General features: G+C 54.6%; 1 long non-coding RNA gene across 1 annotated transcript; it reads right to left on the bottom strand.

Moving 5' to 3' along the window:
• Positions 1 to 5,055: 5,055 nt before the first annotated feature.
• LOC138415965 (uncharacterized) lies at positions 5,056 to 23,568 on the bottom strand. Its single transcript, XR_011247467.1, has 3 exons — positions 23,472 to 23,568; positions 11,292 to 11,399; positions 5,056 to 5,482 (listed from the first exon to the last, which is right to left on the bottom strand). It is a non-coding gene; the product is annotated as an uncharacterized lncRNA (long non-coding RNA).
• Between the last annotated feature and the right edge of the window lie 201 nt (positions 23,569 to 23,769).

Below are 23,769 nucleotides of genomic sequence, written 5' to 3'. Positions count from 1 at the left end.
CACTCTCCTGAGAGCCCACTGGATGTCAAGCCCTAGCCAAGCTGGCCCGTAGGCCGTGGCTACAGCAGTTCCAGGGAAGAAAGGAGCAGCTTTATTTGTGTGTGTGTCTCTGGTTCTCTCTCTCTTCCTTTCTTTCTCCCTTCCTTCCTCTCTCTCTTTTTCTTTCTTTCTTAAAGTGGAAAAATATGCATAAGATAAAATTTATCATTACAGATCTCTAGGGCACAAACTTGTGCGCCATCACCAGTATTTAGCTACGGGACATTTCATCACCCCGAAAGGACCCCATGCTCATCACCGGTCTCTCAGCCCTCCCCTCAGCCCCTGGCAGCAAGCAATGATTAACCTGCTTTCTGTGTCTATAGATTTGCTATTCTGGCATTCAGACCCTTTTTCTGTCTGAATTCTTTTACTCAGCATGTTTCCAAGGTTCCTCCGTGTTTTAGCGTGTACCAGTACATCATCGTCTCTGGTGGCATAATATTCCACGATATGGTTAGACCACTTGTCTATCTGCTCGCCCATCAGCCGATGGACACTTGGGTTGTCAGGCACTGAATTTTGAAACAAACACCCCCACCCTGAGCCCCACACCACTCTTACCTGTGTGGCATTAAGCAGCCATGTAATGTCTTTGAGTCTTGACGATCTGACCTGTAAAATGGAACTGTAAAAATTTAAACCTCTCATCCCCTTTCAGAGAATAAGAAAAATGAGCTGCTCCTCGAGGTTGAACAACTGGAAACCTGCCTCTCACCTCTATTCTCCTGTACCCACTATCCATTTGGTTTTGAACTGGGGATAAATGTTTAATAAAAAGATCTATTGCCAAGGCCGAGTGGACTGATGTATACTCTCGGGATCTCTGTCATTCATCCATTTCTCTGGTTTTACCGTGCACTATCGTTTCAGATTTTAGCATCTTTGGGGTCAACACACATCCTATAACCAGTGGCTCTATGGCAACTGACTAAAGTGATTGTGTTTATTACAATCAATGGTCCAAGGTTTGTGTAGAATGCAAGGCAGAGGTTGGAGAATATCACTATGAACAATGAGAGAAATTAAAAACTCACACCCTAATGACTTATTTTTGATGTTGGGCTCATGTGAGTTAACCCGTATCCTGGTGTGTGAACGCCCGGCTAAATGTGTTCATTGAGATGGAAATACTGATTTCCTTCAGGTGACATAACGTAGACATCATTGTAAAAGCCATGTGGGCACACCCTGGTGGCACAGACGGCTCTGAAATGCGCGGCCGCCGCGACGCGGTGGCAGAGTGGATGAGAAGATTTATGTGAATGGGCCTTGAGAGCTGAGACACTGCATGGAAGTGTGAAGTGGGGTTATATCACGCTCTCATTTCCCCAAAGGACTGCCTGCCCCCACCCCTGCCCCCCGAACCATCTCCAACATGGGAGAAGCCACATACAGAGACTGTACACGTCTGCCTTCATTGAAATAGGCCAGACATCGTAATTAATGTCCCCGAGCACAGAAGCCTCCCTCTGAAAGAAGGACAGGGAGTGGATGGAAGTCAGTTAGACTAGACATGCGGAATTCCTAGGTGGCTAGCTGAGCACCTCCATCGGGGAACCCGTCTTAGCTCCCCGGGGAAGGAAACTGTGCCTGGTCATCCTCACCCCACTCAAGCTCTGCCTCCTCTAAGCTCTCAGAGCATGAACCAGCAGTCAGGACCTTAGCACTGATGCCCCCGGGACTCTCCCTTACACAGCGGGACTGTGAACCATTTGAGGATGGTGCCTTTTGTAGCTGCTATGGTTTCCCCATGGGTCCAGGGATACAGTAGGAATATAGAGAGGGGTCATGAATCAGAGCAGTGGTTCTCAAAGTGTCCCCCCCGGCCACCTGCATGAACTATCTCCTGCTAGAGCTGGTTACAAATGACATTGCCAGGAAGGCACCCAAGAGATTGTATTTCAGTAGGGAAGGTGGTTGGGGGCCATTAATCTGCATCTTAACAGCGTTCCCAAGTAATCCTATGCTTAGTAAAGTCACTAACACCTTGAATATTCATTGGAAGGACTGATGCTGAAGCTGCAGCTCCAATACTTTGGCCACCTGATGAGAAGGGCTGACTCAGAAAAGACCCTGATGCTGGGAAAGATTGAAGGCAGGAGGAGAAGGGGACAACAGAGGATAAGGTGGTTGAATGGCATCACCAGCTCAATGGACAGGAGTTTGAGCAAGCTCTGGGAGATGGTGATGGACAGGGAAGCCTGGCGTGCTGCAGTTCATGGGGTCGCAAAGAGTCGGACACGACCGAGCGATTGAACACCACCACCAACAATCCTATGCTTAGTAAAGTCAGGAAACCACCCAGACCAAGGATCAAGCTAGGTGATCTGGTAGGCGCTTTCCAGTCTGACAGCCTGTGACATACTTCTCCATCATCCAAGCATTCCGTCTCCACCCACTTGTCATTATGAGCTTCCTGTGTGCCTCGCTCTTGCCTGTGTAGGAGACTGACGCTCAGTCAGGGCTTAGGGGAATAGCCAAAGAGCAGACGAGCATCACTGTCCCTGCTCCCAGCAGAATAGTAGGGAAGGCGAGGTGAGGGTGAGAGGGGGCAGTGGGCTGGGGATGGGGAGACAGCAGGGCGGGAAGGGCTGAGTGAGCAAACAGGAGGGGCACTCAGGCCCTGGCAGCCACTGGGTCACTGCGGTGCCCTGCCCACCCAACCAGCCTGCTGGGAAGGAGGGACGATTGTTGCTTTGATCACCAAGAGGGCTCACCAGGCCACGAGAACAGGCTGTTGAGGTCTAATGTTGATGTCGTAGGATGAGAAGCCAGCCCCCAGGCCTTTGGATGCCCTCATCTGCTCCCCAAAGCTAGTGTCTCTGGGCACACGGATGGCAGGGAGACCCCTGTCCTTGGCCCTCCAGCATGTCTCTGACAGTTCCCCTTTCCTGAGAGGCGCATACCCAGTGTTTAATAACCGTTCCTGTATTATGTATATTACCTCATTGATTCTTTATGCCATCCCTACCATTAATATTAAACCCCTTTCACAGATGAGAAAACTGAGTCAGTCACATATTGCAGAGCTTGCACCAGGTCACTTACTTCTTTCAGCTGGTGAGTGTTTCACTGCTCCCCTAGCACCCGTCTGGGTCCCAGGTGTCCTCTTCTGCGTCCTGCCCACCTTTCTCAGAACAGAGGGCCTGGGACTCAGCCCCTGCAAGGGTGCCTTCAGGGCCCTCACCTCTGGTTCAAGACACTGCCCTTCTGTCGATGCAGCCCCATGGTGGAAACCTCGCCACACTGGTGGCTCAGTTTGAGCTTGCTGTCAGATGAAACCAGGAACTTGATGTTTTTTGCTCCTAACGCCCCCACCCTATTCTTGCAGAATAGGAATGCTGTGCCCAGGGACAGGAGTTTACATTCACTCCTTTGAATGTTTTCACCTACGCTATTTGTGGTTCTGTCTGCCATACCCCCTGTAGACAGACGGACATGCCCGCACACACTCATCTCCTCCAGACAACAAGCACACATTCTGGATAGTCCACTCCTCAATGACCTCTGTTTTCCACTTCTCTTTTGCAGAGTGGAGAAGCAGGGTTAGGCCGTGCTTCTTCCAGCATTCTCTGAGTCACACTGCATACTCAGACAAGACAGCCCCATGCCCAAGACGGGAGGCTCTGCGTCAGAATCCCAGCCTGAGCACTCGGCAGTGTGACCCTAGAAAATTAATCTAGCCTCTGTGCCTCAGCATTTTCCCTGTAAAATGGGGATAGTTAGTATTAGTTGGGGGATTAAATGCAATGTGCGTACATGTGTGCTAAGACGCTTCAGTTGGGTCTCACTCCCTGTGACCCTATGGACTGTAGCCCTCCAGGCTCCTCTGTCCATGGGATTCTCCAGGCAAGAACACTGGAGTGGCCAGCGTTGCCATGCCCTCCTCCAGGAGGTCTTTCTCGACCCAGGGATCAAACCCACATCGCTTATGTCTTCTGCATTGGCGGGCAGGCTCTTTATTATCGCCACCTAGTAATTGGTTAATAAAGGTCTCCTCTCCCTCCTCGCTTCCTCTGGTCTCTCTGGGTCCCCTAATCTGCTTTCTTGCTTCCTCCCATGTCTGCGGGATCACGCTTGCTCTTGGTTACGAAGTGGAACCCAGAATGTCTGTGATGAAAGGGCCTCAGATGCAGTCCAATCCAGCCCCTTTGTTGTCCAGATGAAAAAAACCACAGTCCCTCCTCCCATTTCTCTGTTGCTTCATTTTGTTCCAAAGTGGTTGTGTTTCCAGCACTCCAGTCACCAGCTTCTCTCCAGCACACGTAGCACTCAGAGAGTGCAGTGCAATCAGTGAGCGCCCAGCCTCCTGCTTGCTGAATTTATGGCTCTCCGCTGCCTTGCGGGGTCCTCAGGGGTCTGTGCGGCTCAGGAGTTATGGACGCACAGAGACTGGTTCCGTGCACTTGGCCCAACTTGTCAGTCACCTCCCGGGGTGGGTTGCTTGGAATAAAGATAATAAAATACCAGGGCCAATATGCTGACTACATTTTTATGCTCCCCATTCAAATCCAAAATTTTCCCCATGGGGCCTGCTGGAAAATTTTCAGAGGAAAAAGGCAGAGATCGGTCTAGGATCAGCCAGGGAAGAAGGCCTCCCAGGAGGGTGCGGCGTGTCCAGCGGCTGGATGTTCCTTCTCGGACGGGTCTGCGCCTGTGTAAGCAGGAGGCTGCAGTCACAGAGGGTGGCCGGGGAGAGACTCCAATTTCTTTGAAATCTCCATTAATCTTTCCAAACCAAAGTTAATAGCAACCAGCTTCAACTCAACTCCTACACCCCCTCCCTCCAACCCCAAAATCCCTCTCAGCCCGGTCAAGTGCCTCTGCCGGAGGGAGTGAGTGGCAGCTTGCATGCATATCTGGGGCAGTTTTGTAATAGTGGGATTGGATGGTGTGGGAGCTAGCTTTCTTCCCAAGTGATGAGAAAAATACAATAATTTCTTAAAATAAAGGACATTCTAACACTGAAGGAGAGAAAGAGAAAGGACAAAACGTCAGACTGAAGGACTATCCTTTAGACTGAATCAATTCGGCTTTATTAAAAGATACCCGATTGTCTTTATGTCTGCTCCTTGCAGTAGAGCGAGAATGTCTGGGTCCGGATTCAGAGATTCCGGATTGCATTCGGGGCCGGCCACTGAGACGAGTGTGACTTTAGGTAAATTAACGGGCATGCGTGAACACCAGTGGACTTGCTTTCCCAGGTGGCGCTGGTGGTAAAGAACCCGCCTGCCCATGCAGGAGACATAAGGGGCTCAGGGTCGATCTCTGGGTGGGGAAGGTCCCCTGGAGGTGGGCATGGCAGCCCCCTCCAGTGCTCTTGCTGGAGAACCCCATGGACAGAGGAGCCTGGCGGCTGCAGCCCATGGCATCACGCAGAATCGGACACGACCGAGCTGGTTCAGCACAAGCACACACGGTCTCGCCTTCAGTCTCCTCGCTGTCAAACGACAACATTTACCTCACAGCGGGAGCAGGGAGAGGAGTCGGGAAAGGAAGGCGACGTCTACTGAGCATCAGTGAATAGGCATGGGACACAGGGTGTCATTTGATTCTCTGGGGAAGCTAACGAGGCTGGGGCCATCACGGCCACTTTACAGATGGGCAAACTGAGACTCCTGCATTAGACAATCTGTCTCCAGCCCTCACAGACCCAGGGCTGGCACCCACAGCTGCCTGATTGCAAAGCCACATTCCTTCCAGAGGGCAGGCAGGCAAGGGTAGGTAGAAGCTGGAGTTCCTGCTCTCGGCCTCATCCTCCACTGAGATGAGGAGGCAGTGGAGCTTTGGCAAAGCTTCTTTGGCTAGAGGGTGTGTACCCAGCGTCACAGATCATGCTGCTAAGACGTTGGTCACGAGCTCCTTGTCTCTGCAATATGCTCCTTGGGGGGACAGTCACTGTCCAATTCATGGAAAAGGAATAGATTTTGTTTTCCATTCCTCACCGAATACCTAGGTCTTAGTACAGTGCCTGGCATACAGAGGTACATTTATTTAATAATGCAGAGCATGTCCCCTGCACTGGCTCTGTTGTAGCTTCTGGGGCTTCAGCAGTGACGAAAGCAGGTTAGACACCTGCCCTTCTGACAATTGCATCTAACAGGAGAATCAGCTGGCAAACACAGAAACCAGCAAAGAAAACAGTCTCAGATGGAAATAAATTTCTGAATTTAAAGGAACAGAGTAAAGGGAGAGAGAGTGTCTGTTGCAGTGGGGGATTTTTCTCAAGAGGTAACGTCTGAAAATCTGACTAGAACAAGAGGAAAAGCTCTTCATTGACAAGATAGGGGAGAGGTGTTTCAGACAAAGGGAACAGCAAGTGCAAAACCATGAGGCAGGAGCAAGCTCGGAATGTTGGAGGGAGACAGAAGGAGGCAAGTGTGGGGAGAGCTGTAGGAAGCGAAAGAAGAGGGGTCAGATCGTATAAACCCCCATAAGCCAAGCTAAGAAGCTTGGGTTTTATTCTAATTCCAGTAAGAAGTCTTTGCAAGGTTTTAAGCAGTGGGAGGGATGTGATCTGATTTACGCATTAAAACAATCACTCTGGTGTTTAGACAGAAAGTAGACTCGGGTGGCAAGGAGGGCTGGAAGCAGGCAGAAGGTGCAGCGGTCCAGGGAAAGGGGTGAACCCAGCCCCCACCAGCCTCACGGGACTCAAGCGAACTCAAGCGAACAAGGAGACGGGAGAGGGAACTGGGTTTGGGCGCTGGGTCTTGCCGATGGATTAGATGCACAGGCTGAGGAAAAGAGGAATCAGAGGTATTTTCTAGGCTTTTGGACAGAGTTGATGGTGCTGTTAACTGAGATGGGAAAAATGGAGCAGGAACAGGTTGAGGGCAAGAGGTATAGAAATCAAGAATTCCACTGTGGACTGTTAAATTTGAGATATCTGATAGACATCTGTTATGATTTGAACTGTGTTTCTTCCCCAAAGATAAGCTGAAATCCTAATCCCTTATGCCCATAATCTTATTTGAAAAAAGCATCTTTGCAGATATAAGGTAAGAGGAAGCCACTGGGGTAGCCCTAATATAACTAGTGTTCTTTTAAGAAGAGAAATTTGGGGGACAAACAAGCACAGAGGGAAACACCATGTAAAGACACAGATCTGGAGGGAACATAGCCATGTGACGATGAGCCAGAGACCGGAGTGATGGTGTTACCAGCGGGGCTACTAGAAATCAGAAATGGCAAGGAAGGATCCTCCCCTTAGAGGAAGGAAGGACGCAGGGCCCTGCGACACCTTGATCTTGGACTTCCAGACTCTAGGGCTCTGAGAAAATAGAATTTGGTTATTTAAGCCAACCCGTGTGTGGTGCTTTCTTACAGCAGCCCTAGGAAGTCAACACAGCATCTAAGCGGAGAGGTCGAGTGGGCATCCGGGTATGCACACCCGGAGCTCAGGGGAGAGGCTATGTTCTCAGTCATAGGTCTAGCTGAGTCTGCCTTGAGCGCGAATGAGAGGGAATTGACAGAAAGGAGGCTTCCGAGAGATGAGAGAGTGGCCAGTGGGGTGGGGTGGGGGGTGCGGGGAGGTGTTTCAAGGAGGAAGAGAGCGTTTCAAGGAGGAGAGCCTGGTCAGTTGTGTCAAAGACTGATGATAGAGCAAGTCAGACAGCTTTGTTTGCTCCGGACTCGGGAAGAGAGAGGCTGAAAAAGAAAATGAACGAGGGAGGCTGCATATGACCTTGACAAGAGAGATGTCAGCAGGTGGTGGAGACAGAAGCCAAGCTGGAAAGAGCTGAGGAGAGGATGTACGTTTAAAAGTCTAGAGTGATTACAGAGAACTGCTTTGAATTTTGCTATGAAATAACAAATAAATGGGCCTTTCCTGAAAAAAGGTATAGGGCTCAAGGCACGGTTTTCTTTTAAGGCAGGCATTATTAAGGCATATTCTTGTGTTAGTGAGTGATGAATGGTTCAGAAGAGAGACAGGACAGCCGCTAGGAGCAGAGTCCTGGCAGGAGTGGAGGGGCCAGTGCAATCAGGAGGGAACTGGCCCTGGATGCAAACAGAGCCTTCCCCTCTATTCTAACTGCAGGGACAGCAGAAAACGGGGTCGAGATCATGCCGGCGGGTTGGCAGATTTGGTGGTGGGCAGATGAAGTACTTCTTATTTGTTTGCATTTCTTTGTATTTATTATATTAGTGAATATATTATATATAGGATATATATATCGGAGAAGGCAATGGCACCCCACTCCAGCACTCTTGCCTGGAAAATCCCATGGATGGAGGAGCCTGGTAGGCTGCAGTCCATGGGGTCGCTAGGAGTCGGACACGACTGAGCGACTTCATTTTCACTTTTCACTTTCATGCATTGGAGAAGGAAATGGCAACCCACTCCAGTGTTCTTGCCTGGAGAATCCCAGGGACGGGGAGCCTGGTGGGCTGCCGTCTCTGGGGTCGCACAGAGTCGGACACGACTGAAGCGACTCAACAGCAGCAGGATATATATATAGGAGAGAGGAGAAAGAGGAAGTATGAAACAGTCCTTTGAGAGGAAGAGGAAACGGACACACCTTGGAAATGTACAAGGTTGCTAGACAGAGTGCTCTTTTGAGACTTAAAGTCCTAAGTTTCAGGGCGTCACTGGTGGCCCAGTGGTTAAGACTTCACCTTCCAAGGCAGGAGATGTGGGCTTGACCCCTGGTCAGGCAGCTAAGATCCCTCATGACCTGTGGCCAAAAAACCATAAAACACAAGTAGTATAGTATGAAATTTAATAAGAACTAAAAAAAAAAATAAGTGCTAAGTTTCCACTGAGACCAGTCAATAGGCCAGGTTGTGTGATTTTCTTCAGTAATATTCAACTGCTTGGGTACAGAAGGGTGGGTGGCTAGCTGGATTTAACCAGAGTTTTGGAGTTTGGCGAGTTCCCGAATGGAGAGAGGCAAGGAAAATGAGTGTTTGTAAGAGACAGATCACGTAATGAACCTTGGAATTCAAGCTAGATAAGGAAGAAGCGCTCACATGTAGAGCATGGTGTACAATAGAAAACTTATTTCATGGATTAGGTCGCTATGAGATCAAAGAATAGTTGGAATGGGGGTTCCAAAAAAAAGTTAATTAGAAAGATAGGAGGCATCAGAGACTGAGATGCCTGAAATGAGATTATTGGAGGTGCAGATATCGGTGAGAGCAACCTTTAGTTATGAGAATACAAGTGGATGGAGAAGATAGCAAAAAGGTAGCAAGGGGTGGGGTCTAACCTCTTCATCACCAAAGATGCTGGAGTTTTTGCAGGAGGAAGAAGTAGCTTGGAAGCACCTCCCTGGACCCCGAGATGTGTGAGGTGCAAGAGAAAAAAACACCCTTCACTGTTGCCTTTTCCCTTCATCCTTGCCTGTAGGCGGGGCTGTGGAGGAGGCAGTATCTTCAGAGACATCCAGGTGCCAGTAAAGCAAGACAGGAAGGGACCGCTCAGGGATGGGTTTCAGGATAGAGGGGCTTGGGCTGGTGACAGATTGCACTCCAGGGCATACAGGGAAAAGGCTAGGAAGGCTGGGAAGAGGTGGGAGATGGGATTCAATTCGTAGTTATACAGAGTGGTTTGGGGATTCTGGTCTGGGATTATGGATAACGTGGGAAGCAAGGACTTGTGATAGGAGGCGTGACGGGTGTGTTCTGGCCGTAGCATCATCAGTTAAAGCCACATCCAGTCCAGAGTATTTAGCTGCCAAGTATGAGAAGGAAGGATGAATGAAATGAGCCCTTGTATCCTTGAGATGTCCAGTGCCCTGCCAGGCACATGGCATATTCATTGATTAAACTCCGTGTATTTGATGCGCTGGTGACTGTAACAGGAGAGGGTCATAACCCAGAGCATCGCATACAATAGGTGCTCAGAATCCTGCAGATAGTGATGACCTCTCACTACCTTTGATGCTTAATATGGAACTAGTTTGCATTTTGGCCCTTCTGATAAAAGTCTGTTTCTGCATTCGAGACTCACCAGGGGATAGAGTGTGGTTGTGTTCTGCCTTAATTGGCAAGATGTGGACAGCTGAGGCAAAGGTTGGGATAGGAAGGTGACCCGTCCAAGGGTGGAGTTGCAAGACACCCTGTCCCCCAACCTCTGCCGACTAAAACCCACCACCCTCCTTGCAGGCCCTGCTCTGGAGACACAGAGAAGTTGCAGTCCTTGGTCAGACTGAGGAAGCCACCCCTGCCCTGGGCCTTTGGCATCCCTTCCTTTTCCCTGTAGCTGCTTTTCCCCCAGAATAAATGATTTCTAACTTTTTAACTCTTATTTTTTCTAGCCTTTCAGATTTCGTTTGCCTCCTCTTTGCTTCATTGAAGCCGGGGCTCAATCTCTGTCTTTTCTTCCCCAGAATAATGCTTCCCTCCTGTCCCCACCCCTCCCCCACACCATTAGCTGTGAGTCCAGATCTTTCTCTAAGAGGCCTCTAAGGTTCCCGCTGATGTTATGCCCCAGTGTCTGAGGTGACCTGGCCTAGTCCCCATGTGGCTGAGAGAGCGCCCCTTTGTGCTGGCTGATGAAAGGCTGCCCTGTCCTGTCTAGGACCTCAATACCGGGAAGGTAACAGGAGAAAGCCCACTCCCCTCCTTAGGCTCTGCACCTGCTGCTCTCAACTTTCCTCGGGGGCCACAGGGGGCCCAGGCAGGCAGCTCGCTCACTAAGCCTTAGAAGAGCAACCCTAGGAAGCAGGTGCAGGAGCCCTTCCTGCCCTGTCCTCTCCAGACAGAACGGGGCCTGCAGCAAGGCTGCCCAGACCCCACAGCCTTTCCTCCCCATCACCCCCACTCCATCCCCATCCAGCTCATGCTTCTTGCAGGGATTTGGATTCTTTCAGAACAGTGAGCCTGCTGGGAGGTTGTTCCCCTCTGTGACAGAGAGTTGAACTGCAGAGTTTCTGGGCTGGAAAACAGCTGATCCTGTTAGACATCCTTGCCTTTGGCTGAGGACAGAACAGCGTGCAAACCTTCAGACCACAGTCACTTTCTGAAAGAGACTCTGTGATTTTCCTTGGTAACACATCCTGGTGCTTCAAACTGCAAAAGTCAATTCAGTTCAACCAATGTATACAGAGTGACTTTTAAAACTGTCATTGTTACATTGCTTCACCTATTATCTCATTAAGCTATTTCATTACTCATTTTGGACAGGTAATACCCATACAGGGTACAATATCAGAACTACTAGAGGGTAAACCATGAAAACTGAATTTCCCTACTTACTCCTGTGCCCCACCCACTCAGATCCCCTTCCCAGAACCGACTGTTACCTTGTCTCGTGTATTTTCCTGCAGCTGTTCCACACACATCTAGTCTCACTTCATGTTCACGACAGCCTTCTCAGGTGGCTTCTGTGAATCCCCTTTGGTTCAGAAAGGCTAGGTAAAGTGCACAAAGTGTGTTAGTAGCAGTGACCATTCCACTTGAGTTACGTGTAATTCCAAAGCCCACACAGCTTCTGCTCTAACAGGTTCACATTCAGACAGCTCACTCTTCCCTTCCCTTCCACAGTCATTCACTCAGCAGGGTTGGCTCGAGAGCCTGGGTGTGCAGGGCCCTGTCCTAGGTGCTGAAGACTCTCCCAGACAGCAGGGATCACTTTGGCCTCTCCACTCACCAGGCTCATGGAGGAGCTGGGGAGGTCGAAATTTCACAAACATGGCTTGGCCACAGGATTTGTATATGGCACTTAAGCAGGCCACTCTCTTTCTGAGTCTCAGTTTCCCTATCTGTCTGATGAAGAAAGCTTAACCATCTGATGAACTTGACTCAAGGGTCTGTTGTCAGAATCTAGGGATAATAAATGCAGAAGTTCTTGGGAAGCATACAATCCCAGCACATGGGAAGGAGTCCAGGGTGTTCCTATGGACGGCTTCCCTGTGTGAGGGCCAAGGGTCACTGACAGATGAAGTCAACCGCACAGAACAAGGAGCTGGGATGTGATGAACTGAAACAGGGTTGCCATCATGATGCTCTTCATTTCAGGGTTGTCTTTAGCATGCAAGGTAGGTTGCAACAGACTGTGACTAGAAGTAAAATGTGGGCAGCGGGTGGGGTTGGCCTAGAATAAGAAAAACAACACACAACTGAGTCTCTTCCAAAACATTAGCCTGCAGGCTCTGAGGCTTCCCAGGCCCACGCCGCTCTCTGCATAATGGATATTCACCTGCCTTCGAGGGCATGATACCAGCAGATCAAGTGCCTTCCTACAAGTTCTTTCTGCCAGGATTCTTGGGGTGTCCCTCCCAGCCCATCTTCACCTGGCTATCCCTTTTTCAGCCTGCAGGCCTCCGCTTAGATCCCATTTCCTCAGAGAAGCTTTTTTCCCTGGACTCCCGAGGGTAGATTAAGAGCCCCTGCTATTCACCACCCCCACCCCACCCCCATCTCTCCTGATTAGCTCATATCACCAGTCGTACCCATCTTGTGCACCAGACTGTCAGCTCCAGGGGAGTGGGCACCAAGCCCATCATTTGCCTGTGTATCCCCAACGCCCAGCACAGAGCTTAAGACATGCTAAAGTATCTGTTGAATGAACATCTGAAGTTAGTCCCTCCTACCTCTGGGTTCAAACTTTGTTTCTACCTTGTTAAAGCACTTCTCACACAGTCGGAGTTCTATTTTTTTTTAACACGACTGTCTCATCTGAATCTTGTCCCTTGATATTCCTGGTGCCCAGCTGGCATCATGGCACAGGGGTGTTCCTGCACACCGACTCCTCGCTGAAGGAATGAAGGAGGTAATTCCTGGCAAGGAGCTGCTCTGAACCGCAGGGCATTTCCTTTGCAGACAGTTAAGGAGCAGTCTTCTCAGGTGGGCCCAGGAAATGGGGAACAGGATTAGGGGGGAGCTGATTGGGCTGGAGAGAGGAGAAAGCAGAGAGCCTGAGTGCCATCTCCCCGCTATTACTGCTGCCTTGTGGAGGGTAGGAGATGGCCCCGAGGGAGGAGCCCTGGTCCCCGGAGGGATCCTATCCGAGGGCTCTCGAAGCCCCGTCTCTCATTGGGGTGGGCCTGGCTCGGGGTACCGACCCCGGCTGCCCTCGCCGGTCTCCTTCTGGCGGGGGAGGTGGAAAGAGCTGGGGCGGGGTGCGGGGTGGGGGTGATTGAGACCGCCGCCCTCTGGGCTTCCTCCTCGGTCCCTCAGTCCTTGAAGCACCAGCCAGAGCTGGGATGAGAGGTGGGTGGCTCGGCCCGGGCGGCGGGGGAAGGGCGGCGCGCCAAGCCGCCAGTGTCCTCCGGCGGCTGGAGCCAAGGCCCAGGCTCTCGGCCCCCACGACGCGAGGCGAGCCGGGGCTGTGCGGTGAATGCAAAGAGCCAGGCGAGCGCCCAGCGCCGCGCAGCCGACGGCGTCCTCGGCCGCAGCCCAATGAAAAGAGAGCAGATAATTTATTCTCTAATCCCGGTCCGGGTGCCGGGCGCTGGCGAGTGGCGGGGGCCGGGAGGGAGTTCCCCTCCTCCCCGCCCGCCCCCGCCGGCCGCCCCCTCCCCGCCCCCGCCGGCGCCCGGCGCGCACACACACATTTCCTGACAATTAGCGAGCACACCTTGGCCGCGCGGCCTCCGGCGGCGCCGCAGCTTTTGTCTCCCGCCCGCCGGGCTGCGAGGCGCGGGCGCCCGTGCGCGAAGTTGCGGACCCGCCGCCCCGGAATGCCGGCCGCCGGCTGCGGTCGTAGGGCCCGGAGGGCAGGGTGGGGGGCCCGGCGCGCCGGCCCCGGGGCTGGGGGGCTGCCCCAAAGAGGAGAAAAGACAGGAAAAAGTAAGGCAGCGCTGCCCCCTCTTCCTTTGTTATAACCCTGAGTGTGAGCGCGCGCGGGAGTGCCTGTGCGCGAGTGTGTGCGTGCCGATATGCGCGCGCGTGTGAAAACGCATGCCTGCCTGTGCGGGTCAGGGCCGGCCGGGGGCGGCGGGGCCCGAGGGCGCTGGGCGGCCTGGCGGGGCGGGGGATTGCACCGCGTGCCCGGGTCTTTCTCACTCTGCGCCGAACTCGGGCGAGCGAGCAGGTAGCCGTCCCGCTCTCGCCGGCTTCTCGAAGGACTGAGCTCGGAGTTTGTTCACAGACGAGCGCTGCGCGGGGGAGAAGGGGCGCGCCGGCCTGGGCCCGGCCTGCGGGCATTGGGGGAGTGGAACCTCCTGCAGAACATCTGCCCTGACCGCAGGGGGCGCACCTGGGGGTGTCTCTGGGCTTCGAGCGCGCCGCCGCCGCCGCCACTGGGCCTCCCCGCCCGGGGGTGGGAGATCACGACGGCCCCTGCGAGCCCGGGGAAGGGGCGCGGCTGCGGGGGCGGCTGGTGGGGTTGCGGAGGGCATGGGAGGCGGCGAGACTCAGTCTGTCTAAATGCCAATTCCCCGAAGTTCAGCGCATCGGTTGTCATTTCATACGTTAATGCATATTTATGCTGCGCCGGAATAGGCTTCATAATTAACTCCCGGAGCATCCGCAGAGGTTAAAGGGACCCTGAAGATTTGTGCATTGATTGGGTTCCTCGGCGGTGTGAGTGTGTGTGTGTGTGCGCGCGCTCGTGTGTGCGTGAGCCCCGTGCGAACCCATTGAGAAGAATAATTATTTTTCTCCACTGGAAGCTACAGCAGAGAATAAGACAAGGAGTGAAGAGAGAGAGAGAGAGAGATAGGAGGGGGAGAGAGAGAGAGAAAGACACAAAGGAAGTGAGTGCGAGAGAGGACACGGCTTAGCATCCGAACTGTGAGTACTGAGCGAAAACAAATAGGCAGAAAGTGCTGCAAACCCCTGGGCCGGGTGAGGGCCAAGAGGCTGAGGAGGACCCTCTTCTTGGCCAGGGGTGGGGGTGGGGGTGCGGCGGGGGGGGTTGGCTGAGCGATGAGGGCTTCTTGAGCTTTGGGCGGACCCCAGGTTGCGGGCTCAGGCACTCACCTGAAAGCCGGCGCTGACCAGCCGCGGGCTGCGTCAACCTGCCGCCCCGGGTCCGCAGAAGGGAAGCCCCCCGCTCCGCCCGCATTGTCTTTGTTCCTTTTAAAGGATTTTGCTGCCGGTGGGATTCAGTGGGGAGTGTGAGAGGGAGCTGGAGCCCCGGTTCTGGAGGGAGCCGAGTCTCCCTCTCCCGGCTGGGAGAGACCCGGGTGCCTCCGCGCTTTGCTTTCCCCTCGCTGTAGGGTAGGATGGGGGAAGGGGCTTGTGAACAAGGCCAGGATCAGGACTTTGTGACCCCGGTGCATTTGTTTGGCGCTAAGACATGAAAAGCAGAGGTGTCCGGAACTCTGGGGCAGAAGTCCTCAAGAGCCAGCTCGGTAGGCTGGAGAGGCCATTTCCTTGGGCAGAACCACCAACTCTTGGCCCTGGATCCTTCTCCTGCCTGGGTCCTCAACCTCGCATCCCGAGAGGAGCAGGAACGCCGGGCTGGGTGGGGCCGGGGGAGGCCGCGACGCAAGGGAGAGCGGCTCTCTTTCCTGAGAGAGGGTCCGCGACGGGGTGCTTCTGGGAACCCTGCTGGCCCCCAGCCCCGGCCTCTGCCGAACTGGTCAGGAGAGGGCGCCTGGGGGCTGGAGGGAGAACCCTCCCTTCCTGACGGACATTCCATAGCCGCCTTTCGGAAGCTCTATAGAATCCTGCTCTTCTTTCAGCCCTCGTTAACAGATTCTTCTTCAGGTTTCAATTTACTTTTTGCTGGTGGTTTTTCAATGTATCTTCATCTGCCAGTGAACAACTTAGCCTAACATAAGCAAGCCTGTAAGAAGCTGACTTTAGAGAGAAATTTGGCCCTTTTGAGTCTGATACTGGAGCCCCAGGACCAGAGAACTCGGAAATGATTGTCCTTTAAGAAGCCCCCTTGGGGAGCAGTTTTGGTGGCCTGCAAACCCTGTTTCCAGCTTCCAGGAGGACACAGCTGGGGCTTGGGGCTGGGAACAGCTTCTGTCACTCATTTCCACCTTCCCATCACCCCATGGGGCCTGTCAAAGGAGAGAGAGGAGGAGCTCCCTTACACACACACACACACACACACACACACAGACACAGAGACACACACACACACACACACACACACACACACGGCAGAACTTCCTCCAGGTGGTGCTGGGCACCCTCTGAGACCCAGAACAGCTCACTGGGCCCATACACCTGAAAACACACACACACACAGAATATCCAGCTGAGGCCACTCTCCTAAAGGTATGAAGAGGCAGGACCGACCCTCAAATGGGGGGAAGGCTTAAGTTCAGTTTAACCCCCAAAAGGGAGCGTGAGGACTCTGAGTGGTGAGGAGGAGCAGGGTGGGGCTGCAGGACTGAACGCAGTCGTGTGCGTACACGCCTGGGCCTGTCTCGCCCCTGCACTGCCTGCTCGGGGTCGTGCTCCCTGGACCCAGCGCAGTGCCTGTCCCCTCTTCTGTGCTTGGTGCGAGTGTGCTAAACGTGCACCACAGACCTCCTCCCATCCTTTCTCTCTGCCTGCCTCCTTCTCTGAGAGGTGGTCCACTGCGGTTTGGAAGCGCCTAGCCATGTTCTTTAGGTTGAACCACCGTTGCCTTATGTGAGTTGAGGAAGGCGTGGGAAGAAAGGAGTCAGGGGGGAATAGGGCCTGGGCAAGGCCCTGGACCCTTTCGATGTTCACCAGCTGCTTAGGTCGAAGCGCCTGTGTTTGCCAATGACCTGTTATTGTATTTTTCTTTAACAGCGTTCTGTCTCTCACAAGCCCAGCCTTGGAGCTTATTAGAGATCAGATGCAGGGGCCAGAGGTGTCAAGCCTGTAGGGACCACCCACTGCCCCTCAGCCTCTGCCTGTGTTCTCTACTTCCCTGATTGCACTGTGCTTTTGTTGCCTGAGGCTGTCACCAGCTCTGGCTTCTCCTTGCCCGGGGACCCTGCCACCAGGTGGGGAGCTTCCTGTCTTTGCCCAAGAAGGCTCAGAACTGGGGCTCCTGAGACAACTAGAGGAAGCCTTTGGGAACAAGTTCGTGCCTGACCTCTCTGCTTTCTTGCTCAGTGGAGCAGCACCCGCCTCCCCCCAACCCTTGGGCAGGGGCTCCCAAGTCAGTGACTGAGTGGGAACCGAGCTGGTCACACTTTGAAGTAGAGGCGGAGCTGGGAAACAGGAAATTTGAGCCATGGGGAAAGCTGGGGTAATAACAGGATAGCCATGCTGCTCTAGTAGCAAGCTTGCCGCTGGGCTGGCTCAGGTCTGGAGGGCAAGGCATAGGAGACTGCCAGGTCCATGTGGGCCAGTTCTGGTTCGGGACTGCAGCAGTCCGCTGGCAGCTCCAAACCTGGAGGCCTGTTTGGGACAGAGGCAGAATCAAATCCCTACGCATTCTCTGAAGTACTTTGACCCTCCCAGCCCTGTGGTGGGTGGAGTTCCCCACCCACAACCTGCTCCAGCACAGGGACCCTCCCCCCAGAGAACACAGGCATGAGGGAGCGCCACACACACACCACGCCTGAACCGTGGGACAACCTAGATCTCTTGCCTTTGCTTCCAAACTTCTTCCTTCATTCAACAAATCCGTACTGACATCATTCAGCCAACATCCTTATGGTGAATGAGCTTCCAGTGAACTCTTCTCCACATGGGAGTGACCGCCTCCTGTTCAGTACCTCCATCAGAATTCCTAATGTCCCGATTTGTTGCTACCATGGGGCGAAGAGGCAAGGCTGCTTGGATCCAAACTGCTCCCCCCAAAGTACAACAGTCTATGAACAGTTAGGAGAAGTCAGCTCTGGTGTGGGTTCACTGTCCCGGAATTGATGGGAAGTAAGTTTTGCTCTAACTTACTTCCAGGTGCAAATATTCCTTCCCCACCAGTGTGCTGGTCCTGAGCGCCTGCCTTGCACCTGGTTTGAGAAGTGGTTCTGCACCTTGTGTCTGGCTTCCGCTGGGGGCAGGCAGCACACTGGCCCCGCTGGAGTTCTAGTTTCCTACTCGTTTCTCGGGCGGAGCCCAGTCTGCATCCCATGCCCCTTGCTTTCAGTTCAGCTGGAACCGTCTCCAGCCCCAGGGCCCCAGTGTAGGCTGAGGCTAAGTGTTGCTGTGTGCTCTTGAAGGGAATGGTGGGACTGCTGTGGCCTGTTCCCCCGTGAGACAGGCTTCAGTCTCCAGGCTGGACATCAGCCACATGTGTGGGCATCAGGGGACTCATTACTGGCGAGGGGATGGCACACCTGCAGGGGGGTGTCTGCGCTTGGTCGGTCAGACGGCCCTGAGGGGAAGGGCAAGAGGTCAGGAATACCTCGGGTCCGCTCCCACGAGCCGGGCGTCAGCCAGCAGCCAGTTCCCCCATCGCTCTCTGCTTCCTCCTGTTCTGCCTGTTTCCCACTGCAGCCCTCCACTTTGCTCGTGGTCAGCATTTTTCCTTTTCCTGCCTGCTCCTTTTTTCTCTCTCAGCCTTCTCCTGCCCTCTTTTCTAAGAGCAGAATGCCCACCCAGCTTCTGCAAGCCTCAGTTTCCTTATCTACCAAATGGGAAGAAGAATGATAGCGCTTGCATGAACCAAATGGTTATAATTAACAGGGGCCGAGCGCTTGCATGACACATAGCTTTCACTCAGTATAACACGAGTTCCTTTTCTTTTTTCTCCTACGTTGTTCCTTTTCTTTCACGGTTTCTCTCAGTGTCTCGGTTCTGTCTCTCCCGTTGCTGTCTCCTCCCCTCCTCTGCTCTGTCTCCGACCTCCACTCACTCCCGCTTATTTCCGGCCCCTGCCCTCCTCCTGTCCCAGGCTGTGCTGACAGGAGCAAGGCTGGGGGGCCGGGCGGCAGGCTTGGCTTCTCACTGCAGGCCCAAGAGTGTGTGGAGTCCTGAGGGGCAATGGGAGCCAGCAACAGGAAGGATGGAGCGTCTGTTGGGCCAGAGAAGGTTCCCACATCCTCAGCTCAGCTGAATGGGCATTCTGGGGGCCAGGGTGGGGGGAAGCCCCCACGGGTGTAGGCATGGGGGACCCACAGGGCTCCCCGGTGTTGCTAGTGTCTGTTGACGTTTCTGGGGAGAGCTCAGACTGCAAAGGTGACTGTCTTTTTCCCTGGAGTGGCCTGTCCTGGGGAACAGGACCAAGGAGGCTAGTGGCCTGTGGGGTGGTTTCTGTGTATTTCTCCTTGAGTTTCCTGGGCCCTACCCAGTCTTCACCCTCCCACACAGAGCTTCAGATGGTTCAGAGGCAGCCACAAAGGAGACAGGAATAGAGGGGGGTGTGGTCCTAGCTTGAGAGGGTGAATCCCTGGGGCTCTCAGCAAGTGGTGGTCTTTCAGTGGAAAGCAGGTTCTCAAGCCTGGAGGAAGCAGAAAAGCAGGTGAGGCCTGGTGACCTCTTTCCCTTCCTGCACATTCCAAGGAGCTCTGGACAGGCCAGTACCTGAGACTTGATACCTGTTCTTTCCCCTCCCCCTCCCTCCAATCTTTCTGGCCCCAGAAACACCAGTGGAGAGGGGCTGCCCGCTTCCAGAGCTTACCAGGGGCTTGCCAGGTGGGCTGGGGCTGGCAGGCCCGGGACTCAGCCTGTCCCGTGCCCAAAGTGGGCAAGCCAGCCCTGGGTCCCAGCTGAGGCCCAGGAACCCAAGGGCAGGACCCACCCTGAGTGGGTGTGAGGCTCTCTGAGACAGAAGGCTGCCAGGCAGTGCCAGGGCAGAGGATGTTGGGGGCCCCAGGGAGGAGGGGTGAGCGTAGAGAGGAGCTCGGCTGCAGAGACGGGGAGGGGCAGGCAGGCGGGAGAGGGGCCCCCCAGGGAGCCGCCTCAGGTCTCCTGCCAAAAATTAAACCATAAAAAAGCTGAAGGGGAGCAACAGGGGGAGGACCGAGAGAAAAGAGGTGGGGAGGGAGGGAGGAGACCAAACAGCCCCTCCACACCAATAGCCCGGCGGGGGGGACGTGAGTAATACATGGCTGGTTCAGAGGCAGTGAGATCAAAAGCGAGCAGATACAAGAGGTTTGTGCTTCACCGACCAGACAGCCAGAGGCTCAATGAGACCTTTGTTACCCAGGCCCGAGTCAGGGTTGAAGGAATACCTGACCTCCCGGTCCTGCCCCCATCCTGGCCCCAGCGGGGGCGGCGGCCGGGTCTTCACTCACAAGTCAAGTTGAGCTGGGCACTGCTCAGCGGCCGCGGTGGGCGGGCAGAGGGAGCAGGCCTGCCCCCGGGGGCTGGGCCTGGAGCTTCTGGGGGCAAGTGGAGAGTCAGTGGCTGCTGGAAGCCAGGAAGTGGCTCTGCAGGTATGTGAGGGAGACCTCATCGGACAAGGGGCCCCGGTGGGCCCGCCAGGTGAGCAGCCCCTTGGACCCCAGCCCAGGGCCCAGAGTCTCTTGGGAGGGAGCTGCGGGCACGCCACTTGGCACCCACAGGTGTTTACAGGTCCCAAGTCTGGGGTTTGGGGCCCCGTGGGAGAGGAAGGGCAGGGAAACCAAAGGCTTCTGGGGTTGGGGCCGATGACCCAAGTTCAGGTGAGAGGTTGGCCCCAAGTTTGGGCAAGGCTGGGGTGCACTGTGTGGGGTTGCTGGGGCATGCAGGTGGCCCAGCTGGAGGAGGCCTGCCCTGGCCAGGGTCCTGCAGGAGACAGCCAATGAGTCGGCCCCAAGGCTGGGTGGGAGGCTGCCGTGGGGGTGCCGCCGCTCCCTGCAGACACAGGGCCCGATCTGGTCCTGAGGCCTCTTCCTGTCCTGTTGGGTGTCCCTGAGCGAGGTCAAGGCCAGCTCAAGGATCTGAACCCCTTGGGGCTTCCCTGCAGTCGTGCCCTCCAAGGCTGATGCATGCCTGCAACTGACCCATCACGGGGAAGGGAGTGAAGACACAGTCCTTGGGCTTCGAGAGCATCTTTTCTGGGGTCCTGAGACCTTGGTTCATCTCAGCTGAGCTCTTCACCCTAGTTCTAGAGGTGCCTGGCCAACCACACATCCTTCCAGTGAGAGAGGCAGAGCACCAGGAGCCCTCTCCCCCACCGTTGCCCAGGGACGGCTCTCTCCAAAGCTAGCTGCCCTCGGCTGCAGTTTCGAGGTCAGGCCTTCCCCTGCCTCCACTGAGCTCTGAAGACAGATCCCTTTCCCCAGCTCTGGGGCCACCCAAGAATGGATGCAGTTGCTAGCCACCCGCACTAGTCTAGGAAGTGTGGGCTGACCCCAGCCTTGGGGTTGCTTAAGAAACTTGCTCACTCCTGTAAACCCAGGCCCTCCTCTGCCCTCTCTGCTTCCCATGGCTGGACTAGAAAGGGTTAAGCTTTGTAAGGAGAGAGCCCAGTATGGGACTGGTCCGCAGGCTGCAGTGGCCCGATGAAAGATCCGGCCTTATTCTCTAGAGGAGGAGGTAGTTAAGGACGCTGGGCAGGGGGCTGGAGGCTCATTAAGAACATTTGAGGAGGTCCTTTATGGCCAGGAAGCCACCCCTCCTCACACCCCAGAGTGAGACCCATTGTGTGGGGCCTTTGTAGGGCAAGAACTGGAAACTCATTACTGGGATGGCTTTAAAGCTGCTGAGGCCCCGGCAGGTGGTGGGGGATGGTAAGAGAATGTAACTTGGGGGGCCCTTGTACATCCTGTCCCAGAGGCGGTGTGGGTGGGTCGGTGGGAAGATGAGTGCGTGCTCCCCAGAAACCCCCAGCTCCCTTTTGAGATTACTGCCGCTGGAACGCCCCCTCCCCGCCAGCTCTGCTGTGGCCTATGGCTTTTCATTCCTATGTGATTACTGTTCCAAACTCATGTAGGGCTAAAAGCCATGGGTTACAGTGAGGGGCGCGCGCCTACTCCTGCACCACCTGCGTCTCCCCCCAGGACCAGGCTGGGGCAGCCACAAAGCAGGTACCGAGGGAGCTGTGCATGTGGGGGCTCTGGTAACCTGGGATCGGGAGGCTGTGTGACCTTAGCCAAGTCACTTCCCCTCTCTGGACTTGGTCTCTCACTCTGATAAGAAGAGGCTAGGCGAGGGATTCCCCAGGGAGGCTCCCTCAGCACAGAGGGAAACGTCCAGGGGTTGCGGGGGTCTCTGGGCCGGTGCCTCTCGCTTTGCCAAGTTCCTGAAGCCTGTTGTGCTCTCAGAGATCGGGGCGCTGGAATTGGGGCACTGGGCCACATAGCCCTCTGGCCTCTGCTTCTTGGCCTTGCTGACGCCTCCTGTCAGCTCGGGATCCTCAGCCTTTTTCTGTGTGAGAGAGACCTCAGGACTTCTCAGGGGCTGAACTGAGACAGCTTAGGCAGCAGAATGAAGCTGGGAAGGCTGCGAGTTGGTGCCCAGCCCCGGGCTCCTGCCCAGTCCGGGCGCTTACCGCCCTCCTTCTGGGTCTCTGGAGGGTGTCTCCTCTCCCTCTGCCCTCCTGCCTGAATCCCTCTTGCCGGGCTTCCCAGGGCTCTTTCTGCTTTTGTGTTTAACCTGCCTGACTCCGTCCTGAAAGACACCAACAGACAGAAATACGGCAGCCTGGCTAGAGAGCAGAGGAGCCACTTTCTCCTCGGTCCCCCTTCCAGCCTCCGGTCTGTCTAAGACCACTGAAGGATCAGAGGGTCCTCTGTTTGGTATTGAAAATCAGAAGGCAAGCTACTTATAATGTCTCAGAGCCCTTAATTTCCTCGGCCAGCATTTACCTGCCATGTACCGTGCAGGATTCTAACTTACCTGGACTAACTCATTTAATCCTGGAAACAACCCAGGAAAAGGATACTGTTATTACCCCATTTTGCTTCCGGGAAATCCAAGGCACAAGGGTGCTGAGGAACTGGCCCAAGCTCGCGTGGTTGGAAAGGGGCAGGGCTGGGATTCAAATGGATGTTCTTGCCACGCCCTGCTGGGTGCCGGGAGAGCCCAAGGCGAGGGCACGGGAAAGCTCTGCCTCACACCCGGGCCTCTCTTCACCAGGCCTCTGTAGGAGGTGCGTTCACAAGTGGCCCCGAGGAGCAGCTCTAATCACCCTTTGTCTCTCCTGGGTTTTCCTTTTCCATCAGAAGTGAGGGGGGAAATCAAAACAATGGGAGAAGCGAGAGAAAGCCCGAGGCAGCTGGGTTTTTGCTGGGGCTCATCCAAGCCACTTCCCCTCTTGCCCCAGCTTAGATGGTGCAAGAACAGGGATGAGAATTTGCCAGGGTTTCCCACTTTCCCCCTGAGTTCCTTTGGCCAGAGATCAGAGGGGGCTGGCATCTCCTTCCCCCGCCTCCCTCCCGTGAGCCTGTGCTGTTCCTCTAGGACACCCAGGCACCCGATTTGCTCCCTCTAGCTTCCCGTCTCATAAATTAACAGGGGTTGGAGCAGTGTCCCCTTCCGGCCTACACTGAGTCTCTCCCAGGAATCCTGTTGCACAATTTGCCGGGAAGGCCCCGGACACTGGGCTGGGTCTGGGAAGAAGGGGACAGATGACCCCTTCAGGGATTATTATCTCTCTGTGATGCTCCAGCAAGGCAGACTCTCAGCAGGGGTTGCTGGGTAAATGTTTGCTGAATAAATCCTGAACCAGGAGAGCAGGAGGGAGGGGTCAAAGCCACTAACAGGGGGACAGGAGCAAGCCCACCACTCACCAGAGAGTCCCCCCTTGCAGAGGCTGGGCCTGGGTGCTTCTGGGGTTACAAAACTGCAGCTCCTTTCTCTTCTTTGTCTCTTGGCCCCTGCCAGTGGGGCAGGCCTGGAAGAGACAGGCAGTTAAATATTTCACATAATCGTTGAACTGTACTGAATAGGCGAGCTGGCCTCCTGCCCTCTCCTGGACGACGTGCAGGTCAGAAGGCTGCGTCTATCCTGTCCTCTGCCTGCAGACTGCTGAGACCTAAAATATTCTGAGCAATCTAAGTCTTTTTCGCAGTCTTCAGAGCTACCGAG

The sequence above is a fragment of the Ovis canadensis genome, chromosome 12 (genome assembly GCF_042477335.2).
Source record: "Ovis canadensis isolate MfBH-ARS-UI-01 breed Bighorn chromosome 12, ARS-UI_OviCan_v2, whole genome shotgun sequence".
In the NCBI taxonomy this organism is placed as follows: domain Eukaryota; kingdom Metazoa; phylum Chordata; class Mammalia; order Artiodactyla; family Bovidae; genus Ovis; species Ovis canadensis.
Note: the sequence above shows the minus strand (reverse complement) of the source record. Positions and strands in the feature narration are given on the sequence as shown.